The following is a 20,467-nucleotide window of genomic DNA, read 5'->3' as shown; positions in this document are numbered from 1 at the left end:
CATGCTATTTGTCTCTGAATTTTTCTGCTGAAGTTAGGGTTTGGTGTAGGAGTAACCTAACATGTCACCATGTAAGATCAAACACTTGAATTAGATTTTGGAAAGCCTCTCTATATATCTACTGGGGTCATTGGAGAACTTGCCTAGGTCTCCCCTTTGTTTGTCTAAGTTTTTACAATGAGAAGGGAACTTGAACTCTAGTAGCACCATGTCCATTGGACATTTCTTGCAGGGGCAACAGCAGAATTGGGGGTTGCTCAGAGTGAACTTCAGGGTCTGAGACTTAAAGATTCAAGCTGTACTTGAGGGAAGTGCAGGGTTGAAGACAGGTTGTTACCCATCTAAAAAAAAAGAGTAGGAGACAAGGCATCCCTAAGCTTCCTTTTTTTTTTTGGAGTGACCCAGGGTAGAGAGAAAGATGAAAGGGCGTCCCCCTTCACTTCTTTCCTCCCATCCTCTGGGTCCCAGTGACCATGATAGGTGCTGCCCATGGATGCAAGCATGGTTTTCACCCATGGATCCAGAAGAGCTATTTGGCAGGAATGGTCACACTTAACTGTTCATAGCCCTAGTCTTCCTCTGGTGCTTCCCCTTTAACTTCCTAATCTTGCATAACCAGTATAGCCACTAGGTCACCCACATAAGGGGAGACAAATTGTATGGGTCCTGGGAAAAACTGTGTAATCGTTGTTGCTGGGAAAGGCCCCCTAATGAAGGGAGGGTTCTGGCTGTACCTCCATATTCCACTGTTATGGCCCAGACTACAGTATTCATTCCTAGAGAATAGGCCCGACTGACTTCCAAACATAAAACCCTTCTTTGTTTAAATGCCAACGTAGTTGGACGCAGAACAGGTGTCTTAAAAGAACATAAGGATTAAATGGCTGTCATCCCTTTGATGGGGACAGCACTGAGGATAGAATTTGTCTCTCATGGATAGCTTCCTCCAGATACTGAAGGAGGAGTTTTTCTGTCTACAAATGGGACATGGAGACTGGTACCCAGTAGAGGGAATAGGAGGGAAATGAATTGGGAAACTAAAGGTTTTGGACAAAGGGAAAAACCTTTGTTTTTTCTGTGGAGAAAAAATTCCCATTCCAATAGGTGGCGTGGCAGAGATTGGAACACCAAGTAGTAGTCTCCAAATGCTCTCCAGACGAAGGTTAGAGAGGGAAGTTTGAGGAGTGATAGGCCATCCCTTCAACGTGCCCCCAGTAAGAAAACAGTCCATCTCATAGAGAGGCTGTCTAGTTCTTCTGGCCAGTGCTGGCTTCTCACATGGAAAATAAAACAGCTTAAATGGATGGTTGGCGGATAGTCACTCGGGGAGAAATAACCTCCCATCCAACACCAGTGAGTACTATTATTGGGAAATAAATAGGTCTTAGAATCCCCCAATTTCAAGAAAATCACAGAGACAGCAAGGTTTTAAATTACATTCTTGATTACTCAGGCACTGACTGACTTTACCCAGTAAGATTATATCCCCAGGTTGTAGAAACACCCACCACATTGCATACAAAGAAGGGATAGGAGATATAATAGCCATGAAAAGAATGGAAGAAAATGTGATATAAAAGTCTGGAGGTCCTGTTGTCAACACTCAATGGGCAGTCAGGAACTGGAGTTAGTCCAAGGGTCTTCAGGTAACACTGAGGTGTAGCTTCAGCCAGAAGCCTTCAGTTGCCCCAGGACCTCCTTCCAGCCCCACACGATGGCCAGGCCCTGTGTGAGAGGAAACTGGATTGGAACAGAGCCGACATTCCCAACACTCAAGGGCAACTGGGGGATTGACAAAGTCCTCTCCAGCAAGTTTGTCCCCTGAATTTTAAGGCTGGCAGCCACACTAATTATATCTAAATGGCTGACAGGGGCCCAGTGTTTTCTTCACTCTTGAGAGGAAAAAAAAAACAGAGGGCGAGAAACTTTGGAAATAAAACTAGAGTTAAGGTTCTGCTCCTACTCACCCTTTTGATGGATCCCAGATGAGCCCCCACTAATGAAACAGATCAGGGTCACTGACCTTGTTGTCTAAAGTGTTGTCCAAGCTCATTGTCTCATATCCAAGAAAATTAAGAAGTGTGATTACAAAAGATGAGGCTGGAGTGAAAGAAGAAAGCTCTTCAAAGCAGAGATGGGCCACCTTTACACTGAATTCAAAGCTTCTATAAGAAACTCCTCTCATCTCTGTAGCTATTTGAGTATCTTCTCTTATCTGAAAAGCTGTCTGCACAACTCTCCTGTGCAGGACCCTTCCTGCTTATCTGTGAAGGTGCAGCCTGAATTTTCCCTAGGCTGCTCAATTTTTGCCTGTAGCTGTACTTTTTCAGGCAGGCTGCTTCTCCAAGGACCACACTTAGCTATTCACCTAACTGATTTTTCCTTTCTTCTCCCTCACTGTTGTAACAGAATATCAGAGATGGGTAACCTATAATGAAAATAAATGTATTTCTTATAGTTCTGGAGCTAGTAAGTCCAAAATTGAGAGGCCAGCATTTGGTGACTTTCTTGCTACATAACATGACAGAAAAGATCACATGGACAAAAGAATGAGGAAGAGATCAAACTCATGGACTCAAGCCCTTTATAATTTGCATTAATCTATTCATGATGGTGGAGAGCTCATGACCTAAAAACCTCCCAACATGCATTGGGGATTAAGTTTCCAACACATGCTTTTGGGGAACACATTCAAACCATAACATTTTGTCCCTGGCCTCCCAAATCCATGTCCTTTTCACACATACAATATATTCCTTCCACCCAATAACCCCCAAATCTTAATTTATTCTAGCATTAAATCAAAAGTCTGAAGTCCAAAGTCTCATCTGAATAAGATATGGGTGAGACTTAAGACACAATACACCCTGAAGCAAATTCTCCTCTAGCTATTGGTTTGTGAAATCAAAACAAGATAAGTGCTTCCAAAATACAATTACGGGACAGGCATGGGCTATACATGTCCATTCCAAAAGAGAGAAATGGGGGAAAAAGAAAATAACAGACCCTAAGCAAGTCCAAAACCCAACAAGAAAGATAACATTAAATGTGAAAACTTCAAAATAATTTTTTAGTCCATGGGCTGCCTTCTGTACACTCTGGGGTAGCCTGGGCCTGCAATGTCTTGAGCAACCTCAGCCCCATGGCTTTACTGGGCTCAACCAATGCTTCAGCTACCTGAGGTTAAAGTCTCATTCTGTTACAAACTACAAACTGTTAGGCTCCCTATGTAATGGAAGTTAACACGAGGCCAATCAGATTTCCCATACAAGGCTTTAATTGTGGGGCTTGAGCTCAAGCGCAAGAGAGAGAGCAGAGGCACAAGGACCTTCTGGCTGTCCCCTTTAAAAAAGCGAGCAGGAATTTTTTTATCAGGCAAAGCATAGGCATTGAAATCAGGAGTGGGTTTGCAGTGGGCATTTCTTCCCTTTGTATACAAGGTTGAACAAAGCATGTGAGGGGTGGGGTATGTAGGTCAGCATACCTGGTTGTGATGGCTATCTTAGGTAATGGTCCACTGGGGGGTCTGGATGGTGGCAACAAGGCTACAAATCAGTTGTTCAGCATTCTTTCCTGAGGTAGGACACTCCACAATCTTGGTTATTTCCTAAGGCATGTTCCTGGAATTCTTTGAGCAAAAGGACTATTAGTGGCTATGGCACCAGTGAGGTAGTGGTGTGGGTTTTGTGATCAGTGGGAATGCATGAAAGAATGCCCTGGTGGGGCTGAGTTGAAGCCAGTTCCCATCCCTACTCTGTGTCAACCCTCCCTGAGAAATTTTATCCTGTTTATTTTTAAAGACAAAGGGCTGAAGGTCTCCTCTTCTGAGTCTGCTTCCCACTAGTCAGGGACATCATCCCTGCCTAATTTTTGAGGTCATAAAAAATCCCTTGCTGACTAATTGAATGTGTTATAGCGGCTTAGCTCCTCCCCATAGGATACTAGGGGTTGAAATCCTTGCACCACCATCAGCTTGACGTGGACTGCTGAGACCTAGAAGACATAAGCTTTAACAGTCTACACCTCTGTTGAATATAACAAATAATTATTTTAAAAATCAAATAGCACCCAATGATCATTAATACAATGTTTAAGCCTAGTTTAACAATGCTCATAAAAATAGATCAGATGTCAGTTAGAATCTAAGTGAATAGGCTGGAAAACCAGTCTCTTGTTGTCTGAAATATAAGGCAAACAGATTTTTAGTAGAGGTATTTCTACAGAAACAGAAGAAAAACAAATGTTAATGGTGGGAATAATGTATCCAGATGTATCTCAATGCATGTTTAGTTACAGAGGAGGAAATCAGTGGCATTCTGGCACATCACTCTCATCTATACTAGAAGGAATAAGCTTCAGGCTGTAGGGTCTTAGAAAAAAGGTAATAGCAATTCTATTAAGTCAGAAAACTGTAAGGTAATTTTTAAAATGTTAGTGTGGAGACTTGTAGCCCAGAAAGAATTTAAGATTCAGTCCAAATTGCAGAAAATCATAAAAACCAATAAACAATGGACAAGGCTGGAATCTAATAACAAGTGTCTTATAAACTGTTGTTGTAGCATTATTTTTATCTCTCTAGTCTCTCATTTTTATCAAAGACAAATCATGATAGGACTGATTTGTTTGCAAAATAAATTTCAGTGTTATTATGTATGGCCTTATTATTTGCATAAAGACTGGCAATAATAATTATTATCCTTATGGGTTCTCTTCTTAATTGGCTTTGCTAGAACTTTGTTCCATAAGGAATCTCAGACAAGACTTTTTGAGGTCATGAGGTCAGCCACAGATTTATCTGTGCCTGCAAATACTTGTATAAATTGGGTAAATTCTTCTCCTCTCAATGCCTCAAGATAACCTGAGGCTCTTGGACTTGTTAGAAAGTGACATTCTTTACTTACTAAAAGTCAGAAACCCTCTATAGGACCACATAGGCAAGGTATGAGGCCAGTTTTGCAAAGGGACTTTTCTTGGCTTTATGAATCAATCACATGTTTTAAAAAGTAGTTTGAAAGCAGGCTACTCCAGTCACACAACCTTGGTAAAATAAACAGTGCTTCCGATTGTTTCCTGTTACCAAAAAAACACAGATTCTTATTGCACTCATACAAGTAACCATATATCCATAAGTTAAGAATACTCACAAATTTAGGAGAAATCAGGTGGAGAGAAAGGAATATGCTCTAAATTTTGTTCACAGGAGTATATTTTACTCAACTGTTACAACATATAAATACTTCAAAAAACTGTTTATTTATTCTGGAAAATAAAATAAAAAAGATAAGTTGCATTTCAGGAAAAAAGTGATGAAAATTATTTTAATTTTCTATTAGTTTAGTCCATGCAATTAATTCCTGTTCTGCTTAATGTTTATGAAAACATTAGCTGCCCCAGAGAGTATTGGAAGTTGTTTTCTCTAATCTAATGGTTCGATTTCCAAAGTTATCAGAAATCTGCATTGAAAAGTGCCCATCATAGTCCTATATCTGATTATAAAACTGCCTTTTGAAAAGGATCAAAGTAAAACAACAACTGTGCATGACGAGAGTCTCAGAAAAGCCATGGTTAATAACGCAACTGATAAGGAAATCTGATTATTTTTGTGGCATCCAAAAATTTAACATAATCATAATTAGTTCTGGTAACATATGGAAACATGTCAAAATTATCAGGCTTGCACAATTCTGGAACACATATATAAATAAAAACACATGGATACACATAAATAACCCCCCCCCCAAAAAAAAAGCCAAACTCCACTTTATGCCTGATGATGCTTTTTGTATGATTTTAACATGCTAAATAAGCCACATGTGTCTTTGGACTTCAGGAGACCTAATATCTAAAAGGTTAACAACGTTGAAAGGGCTGTATTTACAATATTATTTTGGAAAGCTTGTCAAATATTAAAACACTTGATATTGGCTGCTCTGCCTAAGGAGTAGCCATTCTTTATTCCTCTACTTTCTTAATAAACTTGCTTTCATTTTACTTTATGGACTCACCCTGAATTATTTCTTGCAAAAAATCCAAGAACCCTCTCTGGGGTCTGGATTGGATTCCTTTTCCAGTAACATCTTTCTGGCAAATCCTGAAGGGACTATACTGAAGAGACCCCTGACCCAAAGGAAAATCATCTGCACACAACACCAACTGGCCAAGTTTGGGTAAGTGGGTGCATTTACATGGGTAAAGAATGGGATTGAGTTAGACACCCAGCTTAGGGGAGTTAGAGTCTCTCCTAGAACAGATGGGGTTAAAGGCCCATCTTGATAAAAGGCAAGGACGCTTTACCGAACCTGGGATCCAGGCCTAACTTAGGAAGGTTAGAGTCCTTCCTAGGATTTAGGGAGTTGGAGGCCCCTCTCAGTAAATTCCCTCTCAGCTAAGAACAGGTTTGGCACTACAGGATGTTAACTGCTATTCTCTTTGGATTAATCTCTCTTGTATTCTTTGCTGACGGCTATGGGTGACAGGATTAGGCATGTACAGGATTGTGGGACATGGGGTGCTTTTTCCACCCTAAAGGGGAAAGTTGAGAGCTGATGGGACTGCTGGAAAAGATTCCTTTGTTACCAACAAGCGGCCACCTGAGCTTTTGAATCAGTGTTGCTGCAATGGGGTGGGGGGTCTTTCTCTGGCCTCCTGAGCTCTTCCCCTTCCCCACCCCACCACAGGCAATGTTTTTCTCCTTTCCCTTTCCTTTCTTTCTTTGTGTAAACTGTTGAATGAATAGTAAAAATCACTGTCTACATCTGTCAGAAAGAGGAGTTCCTTAGGATAGAAGTTGGGCTTGGGATCCCATAAGCCCGCTCTTCAAGATGGCCCAGCAAACTGATCAGTTATGTCCTTGGGACCTTGACCTTGTAACCACGTGGTGGTACTTTCTCTTAGTCTCCACCTTCCAGGGGACAGAAATGTTGGGATTCATGTCATATCTCTAAAAATTATCTTGAGCATTTAAAACCTTTTGCAAGCTCAAAATTGGCTGCTCTAGACTGCCTCTGGGAAGAGCAAGGAAACCAACCCAATGCTGTAGCTCAGCAGCTAAAGCTTTGCCAATTTACAATGGTGACCCGGGTTCACTTCCCAGCTTAAATAATAAGTCCTTCCTGCTGGCTTGGTACCTGCATGACTCATACCATTTGTTGATTATCTTCCCCTCCATGAACTATCTTGAATTTTCCTTTCTCTGAGCCAGAAATATTTGCTATGTGGCCTAAATTCAGGTAATAAGAGATTTAAAAGAATTTTTTAAAGAGTGCTATAGTTAAAAGTCAGCTTAATTAAAAGTGGATATTCAAGCTCTAACAGCTTGGGACTCATTGGGAAAATCAGAGGAGGCACCAAAGACCGTTTTGGGAAAAACCTCTGTTTTCCTCATGAAACCCCAGGAATTGGAAGTGGATAGATCCTTCTCAAAATCTAAGGCTCTGTTCTGTTTTGCATTGCATTATCTTATGGTTTTGACTTTCAGGGGTATCAGAAATTACTTCACATTATGAGAGAGATTTGGTGTGTAATAAATAGGTAGGGAATATACTTTTAGGGATGGCTAATATCAGTTATTGGGGGATACTCATATCTTTGCATGTTTGGATCAGAGAAGCATGCTCTTGGCCACCTGGAAAGTATGAAAATATCCCCACCTCCCACTGAGAGATAAGACTTCCATGGGAGATGGGCTGATTCCCTCCTTTGGGGTTCCATGATCTGATACAAAAATCAAACCCTTAATTTTTGGGAATCTCGTTTTTGCCTTCCAGTTGTGCCTGTTTATTAGGCCATAAAAGCTACATACTTTCCTGGCCCTGTTCCTCCAGGGGCTCCATCCTGAAGCCAGTAATCTAATTAAGAAACTGGCTGTATTAATCTGTTTTCATGCTGCTGATAAAGAAATACCTGAGACTGGGAAGAAAAAGAGTTTTAATTGGACTTACAGTTCCACATGGCTAGGGAGGCCTCAGGATCATGGCAGGAGGCAAAAGGCACTTATAGGGTGGCAGCAAGAGAAAAATGAGGAAAAATCAAAAGCAGAAACCCCTGATAAACCCATCAGATCTGGTGAGACTTAATCCACCATCACAAAAATAGCACGGGAAAGACAGACCCCCATGATTCAATTACCTCCCACTGGGTCTCTTCCACAACACATGGGAATTCTGGGAGATGCAATTCAAGTTGAGATTTGGGTGGAGACACAACCAAACCATATCACTGGCAAATTAAAAATCTTTCAAGTACTGTATCTTTTGTCTGTCTGTGTATTTATATGTGTCGTATATGTGATGTCTATATATGAGAGAACTTTGATTAGTTGGCTTAAAAATAATGAGAGCTTAAATCAAATATTTTTTCAGAAAAGCAAAAACTCTAATGTCTTTTAGGTCATGTGACTTTAGTAATCTTTGGGAAATTAAAACAGCTTTAAAGATTATTGGTAAAATAAAGGCATTTTGTTTAAATTAGGCAGGTACTAAATGCTTTAAAAGTCATAAATTGCTTGACTTTTGAAAATTATTCAATTTACCTAGCTAGGAGCCATTAGATTCTAGATACGGCCTGGGGACATGTGGAGTTAGCTATGCCCCATAACTATGAAAAGAAGGTTAATAAAGAAAAGATATTTTATACAAGAAATGATCTTGTATGGCAAATTCTTGATTTAAAGTAAAATGATTCATTGTTTAAAAAGAGGAATGTTTAGGACAAGTCAGAAAGTCCAAGCATGTCTTTTTAAGTCATGAAAGGATTCATGAAAGGAAATTTATGCAAGAAATGTACAATGTAAATGTTATTAGGCCTCTTAGATGTTCCATAAAATGCCATTATGACTCGTAACTGTATAACTTGCCTGCTTTACAGTGAGGTAGAGCCTGAGGACATGTGGAGTTAACTCTCTAGGCATTTCGGAAAGAGTCAGTTATCTGCACTTCTCTCTGATGTCCTAGGCTCCACACCTAGTACATAATTAACATTGCTTACTTATCAGGTTTTTCACCAAAAACAAAAGCTTCTAAGAGTTAACATTGTAACATGTAATTGAGACTACTGGAGGAACAGTTTTGTATGCAAGGTGTGTAAGGAAAGTGAAATGTGTTTTTGGTAAGAGATTATAAGAAGGCATGGGAACATGGATTTATTTTGCCCAGTTTAAAGGGTTAAAAGATTGTTTTAAGTGAGATAGAAAAAATCTAAAGGTTTGAACAAGTTGTGAAAAGTTTATAAAAAATTAATTGTAAAATAACTTCTGTATGTGAACATATTGGCTAATGTTAAAGGTGTATTATTCAGTTTTTCTGTAAATTGAACATTAAAATAAAAGCACAATAGGTTTTTCTTAGACCACTGATCTGCTCTCTAACAAAAATGGTAAGGGATTATAAAAGGTTTTTGAGAATCTTACCTTATGGTCAAACTAATTAAGATTGAATAGATTTGTCTATAAGTTTTAATAAGAATTGGGATTGAAATTAATATTACGCTAATACAATGGTAAAATTTGTCTTGGTATAATAATCATACAGGAAACATTGTCAAATATGAAATAGTGTTTGGCTTTCTTTGGGCTGTGTTTGTGTAAATATGTTATTGGCATGTGTTCTAAAATTATGGGAAACTCATATAATTGTGACATAACTTAGTGTATGTTATTAATAGTTGTAATTGTTATGTAAAGTTGTTGTATGCCACAGAAGTAACCTACATTTCCTTATCAATTGTGGCTTTAATACTGGCTGTCCTAATTAAGACTTTTTGTCATTCAGATAATTTTTGCCTTGTTTTGATCCTCGTTAAAAGCTGGGTTTATAATCAGCTACAGGACTTTCACAGGTGTTCTTAACTGCAGGTTTCTAATAACTTTGGAGACTGACATTGGAGTAGAGGAAAAACTTTCAAGACTTATGGAGAGCTGAAATGTTTGTGAATATCAAACAGGACAGGAGTTAACTACATGGACTGAACTAATAGAAGACTAAAGTAATCTTTCTTACTTTTTGGCTTAAAATGTGACTTATTCTTTGCTTTATTTTTCAGAGCCAAGAAAACCTTATTTTTGAGCTATTGAAAGCTTTCAATGATTGACTAAATTATACTCCAGTGAACAAAAATTGGAGCATATTTATCTCTCTACCTGATTTCCCCAGAATTTGGAAAGTATTTGTGAGTATTCTTAACTTATAGTTAAGGCAATATAGCTATTTTCATAAGTATAAGAAGAATTTTTTTTTTTTTTTTTTGGCCACAGGATGCAATTGGAAAAATTGGTTATTTTACCAAGGCTTTGACTGGAATGGCATGCTTTCCTTTAAGAAATCAAACTTGGCCGGGCGTGGTGGCTCACACCTGTAATTCCAGCACTTTGGGAGGCCAGGGTGGGTGGATCACGAGGTCAGGAGATTCAGACCATCTGGCTAACACGGTGAAACCCCGTCTCTACTAAAATTACAAAAAAAAATTAACCATGTGTGCTGGCGGGTGCCTGTAGTCCCAGCTACTCAGGAGGCTGAGGCAGGAGAATGGTGTGAACCTGGGAAGCAGAGCTTGCAGTGAGCTGAGATCACTCCACTGCACTCCAGCCTGGGTGACACAGTGAGACTCTGATTAAAAGAAAAATCAAACTTGATTTATAGAGCCAATAAAAGCCCTTTGGGAAAATGACTCGTACCTTGTCTATGCAATTCCTGTTCAGGGTTCCTGACCTGTGGTAAGTAAAGAGTGTCACTTTCTGACAGGCCAAGGAGGCCCAGGTTATCTTGGGACCTCAAAAGGAGAGGAATTTACTCAACTCATAGAGATTTTATGGAACAAACCTATGGCTGGGCTTGGCTTTGAAAAAGTCTTATCTGGATAGTTCCATCAAAGCTAATTTAAAAAGCTTATATGTAAAAGAATTATTCTTGCTGCACTTCATACAAAAAATCAGGCCAAGTATAATAAAGTAAATCAGTCTTACCATGATTTGTCTTTAGTAAAAGTGGGGGACTGGAGTGTGGGAAAAAATAATGTTTCAAAAACTAGGGTATACCCGTTATTAGATTCTAGTCTCATCAGTTGTTTTTAAGACTTTTTCTGCAATTTAGGCTGATTGCTTGTTCCTGTAAATCAACTGGTGATCTCCGACTATAGCTCAGAAGAAACAAGAGTGATGAGTAATGTAAAAAAAAGAAAGAAAGAAAATTGAATCAACATTCCAGTTCTGGGAGCACATTGGAATCAGCTGATGACCCCACGTCAGCTTGGTTCCCATCCCATGTCAGCTTGGTTCCCATCCCATGTCAGCTTGGTTCCCATCCCATGTCTGCTTGGTTCCCATCCCATGTCTGCTTGGTTCCCATCCCATGTCAGCTTGGTTCCCATCCCATGTCTGCTTGGTTCCAACGGTTGCTGAGTTCATGGAAAACCTTATTTCGTTTACTTGGGAAAATTTTACTTATTTTGCTTTACTATTGTGAAATATATTGCATTTGTACTCTGTGTAGAAATGCAGGATAAGCTTACTGAATGTTTTCTTAAATTGAACAATTATTAATCTTCCAGTTATTACCTATTGTCAGAACTCAGATTTATGAAGGTCCCTCACCATACTGATGCTTTCTGACTGAGCTCCTTTCTATCCCAAATACAAGAGACCCTAACAGTTAGTCAGAAATAGCATCACCCCTATTCAGCCTGAAGAAGTTACAGAATATGAATCTTTGTCCATCTACCATCCCTAGGATTAAGGGTTCTCTTAAAAAAGGGAGGGAGGAAATATTAGAGGCCTTTGAACTGGAGTGCCCCTATCTTGATAAGGAACTGGGTAAAATAAGGCTAGACCTCTTGGGCTGTGTTCTCAGTAAGTTTGGCATTCTAAATCACAGGATGAGATAGAAGGTTGGCAGAAGATACAGGTCATAAAGACCTTGCTGAGAAAACAGGCTGCAGTAAAGAAGCCAGCTAAAACCCACCAAAACCAAGATGGTGATGACAGTCTGACCTCTGATTGTCCTCACTGCTCATGATGTGCTAGTTATAATGCATTAGCATGCTAAAAGACACTCCCACCAGTGCCAAAACAGTTTACAGATGCCATAGCAATGTCAGGAAGTTGCCCTATATGATCTAAAAGGGGAGGAACTCTCAGTTCCAGGAATCACCTGCCCATTTCCCAGAAAACTCATGAATAGTATACCCTTTATTTAGCATATAATCAAGAAATAACTGAGACCAGCCTGAAAAACATGATGAAACTTCATCTCTACTAAAAAAATACAAAAACTAACCAGGAGTGGTAGCTGGCACCTTTAATCCCAGCTACTTGGAAGGCTGAGGCAGGAGAATCACTTGAACCTGGAAGGTGGAGGTTGCAGTGAGCCAAGATCACACCACTGCACTCCAGCCTGGGTAACAAGAGCAAAACTCCATCTTGAAAAAAGAAATAACCATGAAAATGGCAGGCTGCTGCTTTACCTATGGAACACCCATTCTTTATTCCTTTACTTTCTTAATAAACTTGCTTTCACTTAAAAAAAAAAAAAACAAACTTGATATCAAAAATATTAGATCACAGATCATTCATTCAGCCTAAATTATTACTCAAAACTTTTCAAAAAGGCTAAAACCTTTTAAAATAACAGCACCCAATAAAGACAACATGAGGCCAACTGAATCTGTCTGTTCTTTCTCCCCTCTTTTTCCCTTTGCTTCTGCAGTTTACTCTAAAGGCAAACAGAAATCTTTCACTATTTTTTAACATTATATTAAAAAGAAATAAATCTATTCAATTTTAATTAGTTTGATCATAAGGTAAGATTTTTGTAAGCTCTTTCTAATTTTTTTATTAAAAAGCCAATTAATGCTCTATAAAAATGCTGTTATTTAGGCAGAGAGGCCCAGATTCTGGGTCTGCCTCAGTGTACTTTTTACATTAATGTGACGTCCATAGAAAAACTAAATTATCCCCTTTATATTTTCGCCAACTTGCTCATATACAGGACTTCATTTCTAAGATCAATGTTTTATAGATTTTTTTTATACACTCTGTTCCCCAGGATGGAGTGCAGTGGCATGATCTCAGCTCACTGCAACCTCTGCCTCCCAGGTTCAAATGATTCTCCTGTCTCAGCCTCCTGGGATTACAGGTGCCCACCACCACGCCTGGATAATTTTTATATTTTTAGTAGAGATGGGGTTTCACCACGGTGGTCAGGCTGGTCTCGAACTCCTGACCTCAGGTGCTCTGCCCACCTTGGCCTTCCAAAGTGCTGGGTTTATAGCATGAGCCACTGTGCCCAGCCTTAAATCTTAAATTTAATCTTATCTCTATTTTCAAATTGTATTTTAGGTCTGGGGCACATATGCAGGTTTGTTATGTAGAAAAATTGCATGTTGTGGGGTTTGGTGTACAGATTATTTTATCACCCAGGTAATAAACATGATACTAGGTAGTTTTTTGATCCTTACCCTCCTCCTATCCTCAAGTAGATCCTTGTGTCTGTCGTTCCCTTTTTTGTGTCCGTATGTACTCAATGCTTAGCTTCCACTTATAAATGAGAACTTAACATCTCCAAACTAGACAAAATTCATTCATTCTCTTTAAAAACTCACACTCCTATGCCTCTTTATAATATTTTACCAAAAGCACATAACACTAATTTTTAGTGAGAAACATAGGAGGGAAATTATTATAATTATACGCCAGGTGCAGAGCGTAGAACACAGGAAAGAACTGCAGATAATAGCTGACTCTTTTCAGCACAGCTAGTGGGCATGGCTAACTCCATATGTACCCAGGCCTTACCTGGAATCTAGTCACCCTAATATAACCAAGTTGAACAATTATCAAAAGCCATAAAAGCAGTTTATAAACATAAAGCATCTAGCAAAGACAGTATCTGATCTGCCTAATTTAAACCAGATGTCTAAATTTTGAAGACTTCTTATTTATTTTACCAATAATCTTTAAAACTGTCTTTATTTACCAAAGATTACTAAAGTCATGTGAACTAAAGGCACTAGTTTCTATTTTTCTGAGAAAATATTTTATTTAAGTGCTTATTTTTCTTTAAGTCATTAATTTTATATAAATATTCCACATTCAACACATGTAAATAGACAGAAGCAGAACTAGTAGAATTATAATTTTTTTTTTACTTTCCAGTGTTTAAGTTTCTATTTTCCATTTTAGACCATCAGTCTCTTGATTACCTGTTCCTTGCTGTAAACAATTGTCAGCTAGAAAACTTTAAATTTGTATTTCTAAATGAAAACTTTTAGGTAAAACAGGACAGAGGATTTATATTTTACCCTAACTAAGAAAAACTGGTGTGAGTGAAAGTTCAGCTAAGATGTCCAGGAAAAGCAGACATTCTAATACATGAAGATTCCCTTAAACATGTAAATGTTTTCATTGTATTATTGGCTTTAGGGCAGAGCCTTTCAAGGAATAGGGCCAAGAAAGCATGCGGTTTGTAGGGCCTCATAAGCCAGCACAGCTGAAAGGCAAAACGGTTCCCCAGGAATTAAGGATCTGATTTTTACACCAAATCCTGGGTCCCCCAAAAGAGGGAAATGCTACGGGACAAGACAGTGCAATACTTCCACAATGTATATCATCTCAAAGACATTTCTCCAAGGCTGGTGGGCAACCCAAAGTCAATCAGCCCATCCCCCCATTTCATGCCTTAAAGGGTGCCCAAGTGCATGCTTTTCTCATTTAAATGTGTGAAGAAGGAATTATTAGCCTGTAATGACCACTCACTGTAAGCAACTGCCATGAGCCATTCCTAGAAGTATATCTTCTACCTATATATCAAGACTAAAACTTCTTTCATAATGAAAAGTCATTTCTGATGCTCCCCAAAGTCAAAAAAGTTCAGTATCGATGAAAAACAGAGCAGGGCCTTCGATTTTGAGAGGGATCTGTCCACTTAAAATTCTTGGGGTTCCATGAGGAAAGCAGAGGTTTCTCCAAAAACAGGGTCTATGGCACCACCACTCTTATTCCCAAGGTCCGCCAGGCTGTCAGAAAATACCTTAGGTCCTTTTGTGTGGGCAAGAAGGATGGCAAGAAAACAGACAGAAATCAATGGAGAAATTATTCAGCTGACTGAGAAGAAAAAGAAAATTTTCTCCAGAAACAAGATTCAATAAGAGAAAAAAGCATAAAGTTCTTTTAAATATATATATGTAACTTGGATATCTTTCTTAAATTAAGCTGGCTTTCAACTATAGAGCTCAAAAAAAAAAAAAAAAAACTTTCAAATTGCCCATTACCAAATTCTAGCTAGGGCAAATAGCTGACAGCTGACACCTCTGGCTTTTAAACTGCTTCATGCTCAGATATTCTCCCAAATGAAACCAATAAGCCTTAACTATGATTAGGACATAACCACAGAAACATGAGGTTTTTTGAAAGAAAGAGCAATGGTTCTTGCAAGATTTATAATCACTGTTAACGTAGCTCAGAAAAAAAAAGTATTAAGACAGTAAATTAGAAGCAGTCCATGGAGGGAACATGAATCAATAAATGGCAAAAGTCCTACATACATCAAACCAGAAATAATTCGGTTCCCAAGCTAGGAATTGAACCCAGGATGCCATCATGAAAAGGCAAAACCTTAGCTACTGAGCTACAGCAGGAAGCAGTTACTGGTGCTTTTCCCAGAAGGAGTAAGAGTAGTCATTTCTGAGCCTGCAAAGAATTTTTAACTGTTTCAGAGAATTCTTAAGGCTAGCCATGACATTATCATGTGTTCTTCCAGACAGGACGTCCAATGTAAACCTGAAAATTCCCACCCTCCAGATGGCCAAGACCAAGAAAGAGTACCTCAACATGGTCACAAAGTCAATTTCTCAAGGACATAAAACAAGACAGAAGGGAAACCTTACCGGTTTTTGCTTCTGGGACCTGAAGCAAAAGTTTGAAACTGACCAGACTGCTGGGCCAGCGTGAACAGCAGGCTTACAAGGTCCTAAGGCCACGTTCTATCCTGTGGTACCCCTTTCCATGACAAAACAACACAGAAACACAATCGCATCACACAAAGCACACCGGATTTGCTACAGCCTCACAGTTTGGCTCACGGTTTTGTTATGTTTTTTAACCATTAATTAAAATCTTGCTGAGGAGACAAACAATGATTTTTACTATTGACTTAACTGGCTTGCACAGAGAAAGGCCAGAAGCCTGGCTGGTAAGAAATTCTTACTGTTTTGCCAGCATTCCAGGATTCCAGGTTCCCTTTCTCTGCAGCTTCCAGAAAAGTAGAGTGGCTTTTGATGATCCTGCTCACTGCACCATAGCTGTGGGGGCCAAGCTGTGTTACAAAGGAAAATCATCTTTCTCTGTTTTAAGGAACCATAGGCAAAAGTCTCTCATTTTTGCAAGATGCTGACCAATGGGTTGCATGGAGACAAAAAAAAAAGCGGGGGGGTCGGGCACGGTGGCTCAAGCCTGTAATCCCAGCACTTTGGGAGGCCGAGACGGGTAGATCACAAGGTCAGGAGATCGAGACCATCCTGGCTAACACGGTGAAACCCCATCTCTACTAAAAAATACAAAAAAAACTAGCCAGACGAGGTGGCGGGCACCTGTAGTCCCAGCTACTCGGGAGGCTGAGGCAGGAGAACGGCGCAAACCCGGGAGGCAGAGCTTGCAGTGAGCGAGATCCAGCCACTGCACTCCAGCCTGGGCGACAGAGTGAGACTCCGTCTCAAAAAAAAAAAAAAAAAAACCAAAAAAAAAACAGGTGTCAAATTCAACACACAAAAGGAAAAGCAGATCAGGACGTGAGCGATGCAGACTTCAAACCCTGTCAAATGCTGTCAAGTTCTCTCCTCACGAAGACAGCAGAGAGTCGGTAGGCTTACAGGCTGGAACAGACAGATGACAGAGCAGCCCATGGACTTCCCTTCTCCACAAAGTGTGGCAAAGGGAGGAAGAGAACTTAGAAGACTTAAAGAAGATTGCAGAGTTCAAGCCAGGGTGCCAGACAGAGTTTCCTCTCAACTGAACCAACTGGCTGTTTCAATCCCTCCTGCACGATGTCTATTGAGACAGAGCCAACTGTTTCAACCCGTCCCACACAGGGACCTTCTCAGGTCAAGCCGATGGAGTTAATGAAAAGCAAAGAAGAAAGGAAAGCTGGAAGAAGAAGGAAAAAGACACAACAAATTGGGGACAGGAGGGGAGGGAAAGTGTTGTCTGCAGGGTTGGCAAGGAGTCTCCAGGAAGCTGGAGAAAATCTCACCAGTTGTCACAACGCTGAATCAAATGTTTTGCCAGCATTCCAGGCATCCACTTCTCAGCTGCGAAGGGGTCATGTCTGGACATCCCACTTGCTCATGAACCTCCCTCTCCAGGGAGAAAGCGCTCCCCACATCCCATGGTCTGGCTGCAGTCACCAGAGAATCACCCATATAATGGAAATTAACATGGGGCCACGCAGATTTCCCAGACAAGGTTTTCATTTCTGGGCTTGTATTCCAGTGCAAGGGAGACAGTGGAGGTGCAAGGATCCTTTAGCTGGCCCTCCAAAAAGAGACAGTATAGAATTTTTAGTAGGCAAAGCATGGGAATTGACATCAGGAGTAGGGTATGGAGGCTGGGTCAGGCACGGCACGTGAGGAGTAGGGTACACAAGTCAGGATATCTGGTTGCGATGGTTGTCTTAACCAGCTGGTCTGGTCAATAGCAGCAAGGCTGTAAATCAATTGTTCACCATTCCTTCCCAAGGTGGGACACTCAACAACCTTGGTTCAATATTTCGGATCTCCTAAGGCCAGGTCCTGGAATTAAGTGAAGGGACTATTCACAGATATGGAATCAATGAGGTGGTGGTGTGGGTTTTGTGATCAGTGAGAATGCATGAAAGAATGCTCCAGTGAGGATGAGCTGAAGCCAAACCCCATCCCTGCTCTGTCTCAATTCCTGTGTCTGTTCCAGGTTGGCATGGCACACTGGTAGTTCAACAGTCCTGGGGTCTCAGTGGCAGCCCCACCCCTGTGGCTACACAAGGCATTGATTGCCCCAATGGGGGACTGTCTGTGGTGGCTTTGCCCCTGTGGCAGGTTTCTCCCCCCAAGTTTTCCACAGCATCCTTTGAAATCTACTGGTCAAGCAAAGTGTGGCATGGTTGTCTTTTTTTCCTCTTAGAGTAAAATAAGAGAAGGGAGAAATTATTTAAAGATAGAATTTATAATTAAAAGGAAATCAGAATGGAAAGATGAAAACCCTAAGCTTGGATATCAGGGGGAACCCCACCCCCAATGTTTAACGTGGGTTCTTTTCTATTTCCTAGGTGTCTCGGCTGGGTTGAGAAATCAAGGGAAAGAGCACAAGAGAGAGAAATTTAAAGCTGGGTTTCCGGGGGAGACATCACATGTCGGCAGGATCTGTGATGTTCCCCGAACCGTAAAACCTGCAAGTTTTTATGAGCGATTTTCAAAAGGGGAGGGAGTGCACGAATAGGGTGTGGGTCACAGAGATCACAGGCTTCACAAGGTAATAAAATATCACAAAGCAAGTGGAGGCAGGGGAGATCACAGGATCACAGGATGGGGGGGAAATTAAAATTGCTAATGAAGTTTTGGGCACGCATTGTCACTGATAACATCTTATCAGGAAACAGGGTTTGAAAGCAGACAATCTGTCTGACCAAAATTTATTAGGCGGGAATTTTCCTCGTCCTAATAAGCCTGGGAGCGCTACAGGAGACCGGGACTTATTTCATCCCTTCGGCTTTGACCATAAAAGACAGCACGCCTTAAAGGGGCCGTCTATAAGCCTACCTTCAGGGCACATTCTCTTTCTCAGGGATGTTCCTTGCTGAGAAAAATAATTCAGCGATATTTCTCCTATTTGTTTTTGAAAGAGGAGAAATATAGCTCTGTTCCGTCCGGCTCACCGGTGGCCAGTTCAAGGTTACCTCCCTTGTTCCCTGAACATCGCTGTTATCCTGTTCATTTTTTAAGGTGCCCAGGTTTCATATTGTTCAAACACACAAGCTCTACAAACAATTTGTGCAGTTGACACAATCACAGGGTCCTGAAGCGACAATCATCCTCCTCAGCTTACGAAGATGACAGGATTAAGAGATTGAAGTAAAGACAGGCATAGGAAATCACAAGGATATTGATTGGGGAAGTGATAAGTGTCCATGAAATCTTCACAATTTATGTTCAGAGATTACAGTAAAGACAGATATAAGAAATTATTAAAGTATTAATTTAGGGAACTAATAAATGTCCATGAAATCTTCACAATTTATGTTCTTCTGCCATGGCTTCAGCCGGTCCCTCCGTTTGGGGTCCCTGACTTCCCGCAACACTTGACCATATAAAGAAAAAAGAAGTATGTTCAGGAGAGAATGCTAATGGTGTGACAAAGTGACCATTTCCTAAAGAGATTAATATGGATAAAAGAAAGCCAAGTTCTAGTCATCAAGCAATTGGAAAATGAACTTGAAGGTAGTTCAGAAAAATCTTAGAGGCAAGCTGGGACCTGGAGGCCACCAGGGAGCCACAGCTCTTGGGTGCTGCACACCTCTAGAATTAGTACCACGTGCACGCTGCAGAGTTTACTGCTTCTACTTTAGGAAGCAGTAGGTTGAGCAGAACTTGGGCTGGGGTGACCAAAGAGTGCTGCACCAGAATGTGGGGAGCAGAGTCTTGAGGTAGCCCAGGGTAGCCAAATCTGAGATCTTGTATATACCTATCTTTGAAAATGTAGCCCTCACGGTTCTAGCTTGCCAGAAATCCTATTTCTCCAAAGTTCTGCCTTCCAGAAAGTCCTAGGACATGAACAAAATTATGACAAGTTCTTTGCAACCATTTAACAAGAATGGCCTTTAACTCCAGCTTCCAATGCCTTGTTCCTCAGTTCCATCTAATACTTTGTCAGAATAGCTTTTACTGTTTATATTTTGACCAGCATTCTAATTATTACCACTTAAGTGATACCTAAGAAATTCCAGATTTTGGCCCGGTGCAGTGGCCCATGCCTGTAATCCCAGCACTTTGTGAGATCAAGGTGGGCAGATCACCTGAGGTCAGGAGTTTGAGACCAGCCTGGCCAACATGGTGAAACCCCATCTCCACTACTAATAAAAAATTCTCCAGTTGTGGTGGTGTGTGCCTGTGATCCCAGCTACTTAGGAGGCTGAGGCAGGAGAATCGCTGGAACCTGGGAGGCAGAGGTTGCCATGAGCTGAGATAGTACCACTACACTCCAGCCTGGGTGACAGAGGGAGACTCTGTCTCAAAAAAAAAAAAAAAAAAAAAAAAATCCAGATTTTCCCTACAGTTCTCTTTTTCTGAGCCCTTAACAAAATGGGTCCCTAATGCTCTGTTCATAGTGACAAAGGCTTTTTCTAGCCTATTTCTCCAAATTCTTTCAGCCTCTGCCCATTATCCAGTTCCAAAGTCACTTCCACATTTTCAGGTGTTTGTTATATCAACACCCCCACTTATTGGTATCAATTTT

This window comes from Chlorocebus sabaeus, chromosome 26, assembly GCF_047675955.1.
Source record: "Chlorocebus sabaeus isolate Y175 chromosome 26, mChlSab1.0.hap1, whole genome shotgun sequence".
Taxonomy (NCBI): Eukaryota; Metazoa; Chordata; class Mammalia; order Primates; family Cercopithecidae; genus Chlorocebus; species Chlorocebus sabaeus.
Note: the sequence above shows the minus strand (reverse complement) of the source record.